Consider the following 10,760-nt stretch of genomic DNA (forward strand, 5'->3'; position numbering starts at 1 on the left):
GCCTTGTCTGCCAACAGGCCTGCTTTCATCCACTGCTACCAGAGCAGGTAGCCACAGCTTTAGTAATCTACTGTTTTCTGTGTGCTCTGTTGAATTTAGACATCATTTAGGGCATGGATGGCATTGGATTGAGTTGGGGAAGTGTGTTTTTTGGGGTGGCCTTGCTGATGTTGTTGGGCCTGGCCATGTGGCTGGTGGCCATTTTGAGGCCTAGGCCTGCAAGCTTGCCTGGCCTTGTCTGCCAACAGGCCTGCTTTCATCCACTGCTACCAGAGCAGGTAGCCACAGCTTTAGTAATCTACTGTTTTCTGTGTGCTCTGTTGAATTTAGACATCATTTAGGGCATGGATGGCATTGGATTGAGTTGGGGAAGTGTGTTTTTTGGGGTGGCCTTGCTGATGTTGTTGGACCTGGCCATGTGGCTGGTGGCCATTTTGAGGCCTAGGCCTGCAAGCTTGCCTGGCCTTGTCTGCCAACAGGCCTGCTTTCATCCACTGCTACCAGAGCAGGTAGCCACAGCTTTAGTAATCTACTGTTTTCTGTTTGCTCTGTTGAATTTAGACATCATTTAGGGCATGGATGGCATTGGATTGAGTTGGGGAAGTGTGTTTTTTGGGCTGGCCTTGCTGATGTTGTTGGGCCTGGCCATGTGGCTGGTGGCCATTTTGAGGCCTAGGCCTGCAAGCTTGCCTGGCCTTGTCTGCCAACAGGCCTGCTTTCATCCACTGCTACCAGAGCAGGTAGCCACAGCTTTAGTAATCTACTGTTTTCTGTGTGCTCTGTTGAATTTAGACATCATTTAGGGCATGGATGGCATTGGATTGAGTTGGGGAAGTGTGTTTTTTGGGGTGGCCTTGCTGATGTTGTTGGGCCTGGCCATGTGGCTGGTGGCCATTTTGAGGCCTAGGCCTGCAAGCTTGCCTGGCCTTGTCTGCCAACAGGCCTGCTTTCATCCACTGCTACCAGAGCAGGTAGCCACAGCTTTAGTAATCTACTGTTTTCTGTGTGCTCTGTTGAATTTAGACATCATTTAGGGCATGGATGGCATTGGATTGAGTTGGGGAAGTGTGTTTTTTGGGGTGGCCTTGCTGATGTTGTTGGGCCTGGCCATGTGGCTGGTGGCCATTTTGAGGCCTAGGCCTGCAAGCTTGCCTGGCCTTGTCTGCCAACAGGCCTGCTTTCATCCACTGCTACCAGAGCAGGTAGCCACAGCTTTAGTAATCTACTGTTTTCTGTTTGCTCTGTTGAATTTAGACATCATTTAGGGCATGGATGGCATTGGATTGAGTTGGGGAAGTGTGTTTTTTGGGCTGGCCTTGCTGATGTTGTTGGGCCTGGCCATGTGGCTGGTGGCCATTTTGAGGCCTAGGCCTGCAAGCTTGCCTGGCCTTGTCTGCCAACAGGCCTGCTTTCATCCACTGCTACCAGAGCAGGTAGCCACAGCTTTAGTAATCTACTGTTTTCTGTTTGCTCTGTTGAATTTAGACATCATTTAGGGCATGGATGGCATTGGATTGAGTTGGAGAAGTGTGTTTTTTGGGGTGGCCTTGCTGATGTTGTTGGGCCTGGCCATGTGGCTGGTGGCCATTTTGAGGCCTAGGCCTGCAAGCTTGCCTGGCCTTGTCTGCCAACAGGCCTGCTTTCATCCACTGCTACCAGAGCAGGTAGCCACAGCTTTAGTAATCTACTGTTTTCTGTTTGCTCTGGTGAATTTAGACATCATTTAGGGCATGGATGGCATTGGATTGAGTTGGGGAAGTGTGTTTTTTGGGGTGGCCTTGCTGATGTTGTTGGGCCTGGCCATGTGGCTGGTGGCCATTTTGAGGCCTAGGCCTGCAAGCTTGCCTGGCCTTGTCTGCCAACAGGCCTGCTTTCATCCACTGCTACCAGAGCAGGTAGCCACAGCTTTAGTAATCTACTGTTTTCTGTTTGCTCTGGTGAATTTAGACATCATTTAGGGCATGGATGGCATTGGATTGAGTTGGGGAAGTGTGTTTTTTGGGCTGGCCTTGCTGATGTTGTTGGGCCTGGCCATGTGGCTGGTGGCCATTTTGAGGCCTAGGCCTGCAAGCTTGCCTGGCCTTGTCTGCCAACAGGCCTGCTTTCATCCACTGCTACCAGAGCAGGTAGCCACAGCTTTAGTAATCTACTGTTTTCTGTTTGCTCTGGTGAATTTAGACATCATTTAGGGCATGGATGGCATTGGATTGAGTTGGGGAAGTGTGTTTTTTGGGGTGGCCTTGCTGATGTTGTTGGGCCTGGCCATGTGGCTGGTGGCCATTTTGAGGCCTAGGCCTGCAAGCTTGCCTGGCCTTGTCTGCCAACAGGCCTGCTTTCATCCACTGCTACCAGAGCAGGTAGCCACAGCTTTAGTAATCTACTGTTTTCTGTTTGCTCTGGTGAATTTAGACATCATTTAGGGCATGGATGGCATTGGATTGAGTTGGGGAAGTGTGTTTTTTGGGCTGGCCTTGCTGATGTTGTTGGGCCTGGCCATGTGGCTGGTGGCCATTTTGAGGCCTAGGCCTGCAAGCTTGCCTGGCCTTGTCTGCCAACAGGCCTGCTTTCATCCACTGCTACCAGAGCAGGTAGCCACAGCTTTAGTAATCTACTGTTTTCTGTTTGCTCTGTTGAATTTAGACATCATTTAGGGCATGGATGGCATTGGATTGAGTTGGGGAAGTGTGTTTTTTGGGCTGGCCTTGCTGATGTTGTTGGGCCTGGCCATGTGGCTGGTGGCCATTTTGAGGCCTAGGCCTGCAAGCTTGCCTGGCCTTGTCTGCCAACAGGCCTGCTTTCATCCACTGCTACCAGAGCAGGTAGCCACAGCTTTAGTAAACTACTGTTTTCTGTTTGCTCTGGTGAATTTAGACATCATTTAGGGCATGGATGGCATTGGATTGAGTTGGGGAAGTGTGTTTTTTGGGCTGGCCTTGCTGATGTTGTTGGGCCTGGCCATGTGGCTGGTGGCCATTTTGAGGCCTAGGCCTGCAAGCTTGCCTGGCCTTGTCTGCCAACAGGCCTGCTTTCATCCACTGCTACCAGAGCAGGTAGCCACAGCTTTAGTAATCTACTGTTTTCTGTTTGCTCTGTTGAATTTAGACATCATTTAGGGCATGGATGGCATTGGATTGAGTTGGGGAAGTGTGTTTTTTGGGCTGGCCTTGCTGATGTTGTTGGGCCTGGCCATGTGGCTGGTGGCCATTTTGAGGCCTAGGCCTGCAAGCTTGCCTGGCCTTGTCTGCCAACAGGCCTGCTTTCATCCACTGCTACCAGAGCAGGTAGCCACAGCTTTAGTAATCTACTGTTTTCTGTTTGCTCTGGTGAATTTAGACATCATTTAGGGCATGGATGGCATTGGATTGAGTTGGGGAAGTGTGTTTTTTGGGCTGGCCTTGCTGATGTTGTTGGGCCTGGCCATGTGGCTGGTGGCCATTTTGAGGCCTAGGCCTGCAAGCTTGCCTGGCCTTGTCTGCCAACAGGCCTGCTTTTTCATCCACTAGGATCAGAGCAGGTAGCCACAGCTTTATTGATCAAGTGTTTTCTATGTGATCTGTTGAATTTTTAGACATCACCTTCCTGAGAGTGTAGTGTGTGGCTGTACACAGTACTAGTAGTATAACATAGCTCTAGTTAAAAAAAAGTCATAAATGGCTAGACTATCTTTTGTTTGCACTAGTACAGTACTAAGTAACTGAACCACAAAAACAAATGCAACATTTCACTGATGTTCTTCTCCTGTCTTCTTTGCTTTTAGGTGCACAAAAGACAGAGTAGGAGGTGTCATCGGCATCACCTGGCTACCCGTTGTACTGCCAGCCAGCCAGAAGTCCTGCTGCGCATCACGCCCACGTGTGACCAGAACTTGTTGTGTATCTGCCTCCTGCCTGACATCGGAATAAGATGGCCCCAAAGAAAGGTACCAGGTCCAGTACCAAGAAAGTTGCTGGTGAGAAGAAGGAACAGAAAAAGGAAGTGCCATTAACCACGACTGGTGGTGTGCCGGCCAAGGTTTTTTTTGGCACCAAAGCGTTGTCCGGGAACCAAGCTGGGACCAGCACAGCGGTCCAGCAACCCCACCAACCTAGGCCCAAGGGCTTTACTGTCGCAGAGGTAGCCAGTCTACTAACGGGCAGCGATGTTGAAGAAATGTCATTACCGCAAAGTAGTACACAATCAAGTTCAACGCAGGTGCAAACTCAGCATATCAGTGTCAAGCCGCCGCAACCAGAACAGCAGCAGCCGCCGCAACCAGAACCGCAGCAGCCGCCGCAACCAGAACAGCAGCAGCCGCCGCAACCAGAACAGCAGCAGCCGCCGCAACCAGAACAGCAGCAGCCGCCGCAACCAGAACAGCAGCAGCCGCTGCAACCAGAACAGCAGCAGCCTCCGCAACCAGAACAGCAGCAGCCTCCGCAACCAGAACAGCAGCAGCCGCCGCAACCAGAACAGCAGCAGCCGCCGCAACCAAAACAGCAGCAGCCGCCGGAACCAGAACAGCAGCAGCCGCCGCAACCAGAACAGCAGCAGCCGCCGCAACAGCCCACCATAGTAGTTGTTGCTCCTGACGTAGGGGCATTTCAGGAAATCGAGCTTCCTGCAGACAAAGCGGAGCGAAGTCAAACCACTGTTTCAGAACATCTATTGTCTTCCAGACCACCAGCAAGGAAAAGGAGGCTTAGTCCATCATCTTCTTCTTCAAGCCCCGCTTCTGATGATCGTGATGACACTTGGGTCCCACCAGCTCGGTCTGAGAGTGAAGTACGCCACAAGACATTGCTTCTGAAAAGGAAGGTCCCAGAAAAACTTAGAGTTATGGAGGTAGATGTAGAAGAGGGGGTGATGATGTTGATGAAGACGAGCCAGTCATCACGCACATTACTCCCGCCCCAAAGGGATTGGAGACCGACATTCTCACCCTATCCAGAAAGGCTGCTACTGAGCGGGATGTAGCACGGATCTCACCAACACAGGTTACACCACCACTACCTCCAGCTGCCATATTTTCCAAGGCCCGGCAGGGACCTACATCCAGCTCAACCATCTCAGTAGGAAGTGGTAGTAAAAGTCACAGTGTAGGTGGACAGGGTCACATATTTTCAAGCACCCCCTCAAGTTCATCTGGTGTTGAAAGTGGCACATCCAGCAGTGCCAGAAAGTTCTCCTCCCCAGTTTGGGACTTCTTTTCTGTTAGCGCCAAGGAGGAGAACGTTGCTATATGCGCAATTTGTCGGCAAGGTGTTCGGCGTGGTAAGCTTGGTACAAACTATGGTACCGGAGGACAAGCAAGTCATCTCAGAATACACCACACTATTGTGTGGGAGGATCACCTACGTAATTTAAAAGAAAGTAGGAAAACTAAACCCTTTGAAGTTGGTCAGGAATCAGGGAGCGATATTATTGTGGTGGCAGGTGAAGAACAGGGAGGCATTTCTAGCCCTGTCTCCAGTAGTGCAGTCACTGCAGTGGTAACACCCACATCCTCCTCAGTAACATCAGAGTGGCACCGCAGTAAGAGCCATACTCAGAGTGTGGGTGAGACACCAAGGCGACCGGCGAGTACCTCAATGAGACAATCTGTGTCATTGAGCCTTAGTGGGTTAATGGCACCACTAAGGAAAGTAAGCCAGCCTACCATTGACAGCATGTTTAGGTTGGAGGGGCAGTTCCAACGCAACCACCCAACGGCACGATTGTACAATGCGAAGCTGGCTAAAATGTTAGCGCTGGACCTTCTTCCTTTTTCATTTGTGGAAGGGGTGGGTTTCCTTGAATTTGTGTCTGCCATCTGCCCGAAATGGAAAGTTCCCAGCCGGTCCTATTTCGCAAGAATTCCTGTTCCGGCACTACATCATGATGTGCTGGAATTGGTTGGTCACGGTTTGCAGCAGAGTGCTGTGCACAATATCCACCTGACAACAGACATGTGGACCAGTTGCCAAGCCACAGATTACATGTGCATCACTGCACACTGGATCTCTTTTGTGGGGGTTAAAGATCAACTATCTGCACGAGGTGTTGTTGACACAGCTGCGATTTTTGAAGGTACTCGGAAACATGCAACTGTAGCCATGTTCGCCATGGAGAAATCTCATACGGCTGAAAACATTTTAGAAGAGTTTCGCACCAAGGTTTTGGAATGGCTGCGGCCCAGAGGGCTTGGTATTGGTTTTGTTGCCACAGACAATGGCAGTAATGTACTTAAGGCCATGGAACTTGGTTCCTATTTCAGGGTTCCGTGTTTGGCACACTGCATAAACATTATAGTGCAAGACTTTCTGAAAAAAGAACCCATAGTAAGCAATTTACTGTCCATCTGCCGAAGAATATGCACTCATTTCAGCCATTCTTTTAAAGCTCGGAAGCAGCTGAGGATCCTCCAACGTGAGCGTAGGATGCCAGTCAAGGCACTCATCCAGGAGGTGGCAACACGTTGGAACTCAACGTATTACATGCTTGATCGTCTGTACGAACAGCAGAGGTCACTCAATGAATATGTCTGGTACAGAAGCAGTGATGCTAGTGTTAAAGGCATGACCCTTCAGAGGGAGCAATGGACCCTAATTCAATGCCTGACTGAGATGCTGTCTCCTTTTGAGGTCTTCACACGTGAAGTCAGCAAGGAGGACTGTACAATGGGCCAAGCTATCCCATTGTTGCAAATGCTAGAGCATGAGCTGAATAATGTGTCTGAATCCTACAAAGGTGTAGAGGACAGAAGGCAAGCCCATGACTTGGTGGAGAGCTTATCCAGGCGCTTATCAGAAAATGTAAGGATACAAAATAAAATTTTGTCACAAGAACATTACATTTGTGCCACAATTCTGGATCCACGTGCAAAATTAGGACTATTCCTTTCTTTTTCCGACACTGATGTTGCCTGCTACAAAAGTTGTATAGCTGAAGCAGCCATCAAGTTTGAAAACGAAGGGCTGCTAATTAAAAGCCCGCCACATCAACCTACAACAAGTACTGATACTGAAGCAGGCCATGCAGAATCAAGTGCAACTTCGTCGGCTGAGGGCAGTGCGGTTGGCTCACAATCGCAACACTCACCATCACCATCGACTACAAAAACAATAACTGGATCATTCGGCCGAGTACAATCATTATCAGATTGGTATGTAAAGATGGGCCGTAAGCACAGTGCTGATGCACAGAAAAAACAGCACAAAAGCTTACCAGCAGCAACCCTGAACATTGAGCGGATGGTCCAGGCCTATCTGGACGACCCAACAGAGGTGTACGTTGATCAAAACCCAGTGCAGTATTGGTATAGGAAAAGGTCTGAATGGCCACAGCTCAGCAGGCTGGCGATAAGCTATCTGGCTTGCCCTGTCGCAAGTGTCTCTTCCGAACGTGTTTTCAGTGCTGCTGGTTCCATTGTAACCTTGAGAAGGACCAGTCTATCTCCCAAAAACGTGGCGAGGTTAACAATGATCAAAATGAATCAGCACTTCATACCACCGAATTACACAATGCATGAATCAACAGAGGAAGATGAGGACAGCGGCTCAGGTGACGGAAGTATTGTGTCAGATGATTACCTACTACTGGAAGATCCCCCAGAGTTTGAGGACGAGCTATACTTCCCTGACAATTAGGCTCGCACTTACTGTCTTCCTCCCTTTTTTCCCCCTTTGTTTGTGTCTGTTGTTCCGGTTATAAACTTGTGAATCGCAACCAATGCATTATCACCGTCTTCTAATCTTCTAATTTAAGATACAAGTTTCAGGTGTCTGCCATTTGACACTACAGTCCTCAGAATCCAGCTCCTCCGCTCGATCATACTGCATCTCCTGGTCAATTCCATTTCCCTCATGAATGATTATTGGATGATGGTAACAACAAATTCAAACTTTCCTCGTCCTTCCAAAACAAGTGGACCATGAATCTGATGACTTCTATAGCTATCCTCCTTCAGAGCCGAGAGAGACTGGCCATTTACTGAAAATAAGATGCAACAGGTAATGATTGATGCCATGCATTGGCCGCAGAATAGCAGACTGAATGATGTAGATTTTGTTGTGTGTGTTGCGCATGAATGAATTGATGTAATTGTGCACTGCCACTAATCAACATTCTACAGAACACACTAATTTTCCCCTTCTGGCAAACAAGAAATGTGTACTTCTCCTGCATCTTGGTGATACATTGCTTTTAATTCAATACAGGAAGGGGACTCACTCAATCTGCGCAATGCAAATGACTGTGACTTAACAGCACCGTCCATCATGATGATGGCGAAAGAGACGGCCTGCAGCGTTAACGAGATGAGATGCAACAGGTAATGATTGATGCCATGCATTGGCCGCAGAATGGCAGACTGAATGATGTAGATTTTGTGGTGTGTGTTGCGCATGAATTGATGTAATTGTGCACTGCCACTAATCAACTTTCTACAGAACACACTAGTAATTACTAATTTTCCCCTTCTGGCAAACAAGAAATGTGTACTTCTCCTGCATCTTGGTGATACATTGCTTTTAATTCAATACAGGAAGGGGACTCACTCAATCTGCGCAATGCAAATGACTGTGACTTAACAGCACCGTCCATCATGATGATGGCGAAAGAGACGGCCCGTTAACTTAAGATGAGAAGGAACAGGTAATAAATGATGATAATTAATGGCATGCATTGGACACCTGACTCTGAGCTATTGGTCTTTGTGTTTGCGTTGTTTGTTGTGCACAAAGTGATGTCAAAGTGTACTAGTGGTAATCTATCTTTCTGTACACAATAAAGAATGACTCAAGTCAGTAATATTTATATTTCTACTCTTGTTGTGTTATAAAAATTACACTTGTACTGCAGGCCGATCTTCAGTCAGTAGAAGTATCAGAGCTGATGATGAAGTCAGGAGGATGTTTCATGAGTGGCATAAAACGGAAAAGCCTAAAGGTAAACACGTGAACAACAACCACAGCACACCCAAATGTCTGTGTAGAAGTTGAATAGAGTGTAGCGGTGGGATGACTGCAGTGCATTGATTTTACTAACTTTAACTGTAAAATGCTATGTCTGGAATGGATAATGTGCTTTGCGTTTGTCCAACTCTTTGAGAGAAAAAAAAAGGACTCTAAAGTGTTAACGTAGGATGTGCTAATGGTAAGCACTGTGGGCCTGATCTCTCCTGTTACTGTTGAAGGTCTATGCTGGAAACAGACTACAGTAGAGATGATGCATATGCATACATGCCACCTCGGAAAGTGTTCTTGTTGCCCTACACCATCACTTGTGCATTTGTTTTCACTTTCTTTCTGAATATCCCCTTTGGTTTTCAATCTAAAATGACAGGCCGGGCCTTGTCCAAAACTTTGTAAAACATTACAATGCATATTAATTACCTTACCAATCAATCACCTTTTTATTCCAGCCGGGCAGTGGCGAGTGGTGAGGCGACACACCCAAGATTGATGGACGAGAGGAGCAAGAGGAATGCCGAGATGCAAAAAACCAGTCCACATTTTTGACCAGGATAAGACAGTAACAGTATCCACTTTTCACTTCTTTTAAATAATTTGATTAATATCTTGTATACATTCTTTACAACAGTGTGTTCTTGGAGTTGTTATTATCAATCATCATTACGTTTGCTCTGTGTTTACGATTCTTCACTACCAATATTTAAAATTTCTATTTGCTATCTGTTAAAGTATTAAGGCCGGAACAGAACAAGAAATAGAAGTGTATGTAATCCGGGTCTCATCATGCATGCATTTCCTTTTTCTACCTTAACATATGGAATGGATATGGTATGGTAGTCTTCAATGATTGTCGTTTGTTTGTCTATGTATGCATACTGTTTTTCTATGTCAAACCTTTCCCAAAATCCCCCTTCCCATCCAATCAACGGACCCTAACCCTCTTCCCCCGGGCTGTGTGACTTATTGTCGAGGTGTAACTAAATTAAATGTACACCAATACTTAATCACACACTTGCTGGGGCGGATGTGGTGAAAGCAACACTACTTCAATTTCAATGCAGAGCGATGATCTTCTTCTGCTTGCCCACCCATGAGTAGGATATTTCAGAGGTTATTTTATTTAACAAAGGAACATATACCTCAGCATGAATTGCCGGCATTGATTGGATTTGTTTGTTGTCATTCCTCATATACAGCACTAACTGTTAGACTGTAGGCATAGTCAAGTCGACAAAACTATAGTTTGTAACTCTGTCTAGTAGGCTATCCTCATAATAACCAGCATTCAGTTTTTTTGTCAAATATTTGAGCATATAATTGTTGCTCGGTAAATTCTATGATGTACTTCATTCAACTACTCCTCTAACAGTCTCTCAAAGGCGATTGACTATCTCCTTTTCTTTTTTTGGAAATGCTGCCACCCTGCCAGTGTATACTACTACTACTATACTACCACCACCACCCCAATCATGGCATGTATGAAAAAGGAAACCATCTTCACCATGCAGCCAGTGCTGTGCCACAGTTGGACATAAACATCAAGCACCGGTAAGAGAGAAGTTTGGGGGAGGCAGAATCAATAATGGACATGTTGTCAATGATTTCAGTTTCAAACACCACTCCAAAGAATGCATAGTAGGACCAGTCAACGAGTGAGGTGTGTCGCATCTATCTGTTTGTGTCTTATACAGTCAGCAAATTATTGGAATCAAACACACGCTATGGGCGGCCATGCACATGCAAAGAAACAGTGTGATGTAAAACAGTTACCCCACCTACAAAACATTAACAACATTGCATGTAACATAGAAAAATATATTTAATTGACCC

This window comes from Triturus cristatus, chromosome 3_1 (genome assembly GCF_964204655.1).
Source record: "Triturus cristatus chromosome 3_1, aTriCri1.1, whole genome shotgun sequence".
NCBI lineage: Eukaryota > Metazoa > Chordata > Amphibia > Caudata > Salamandridae > Triturus > Triturus cristatus.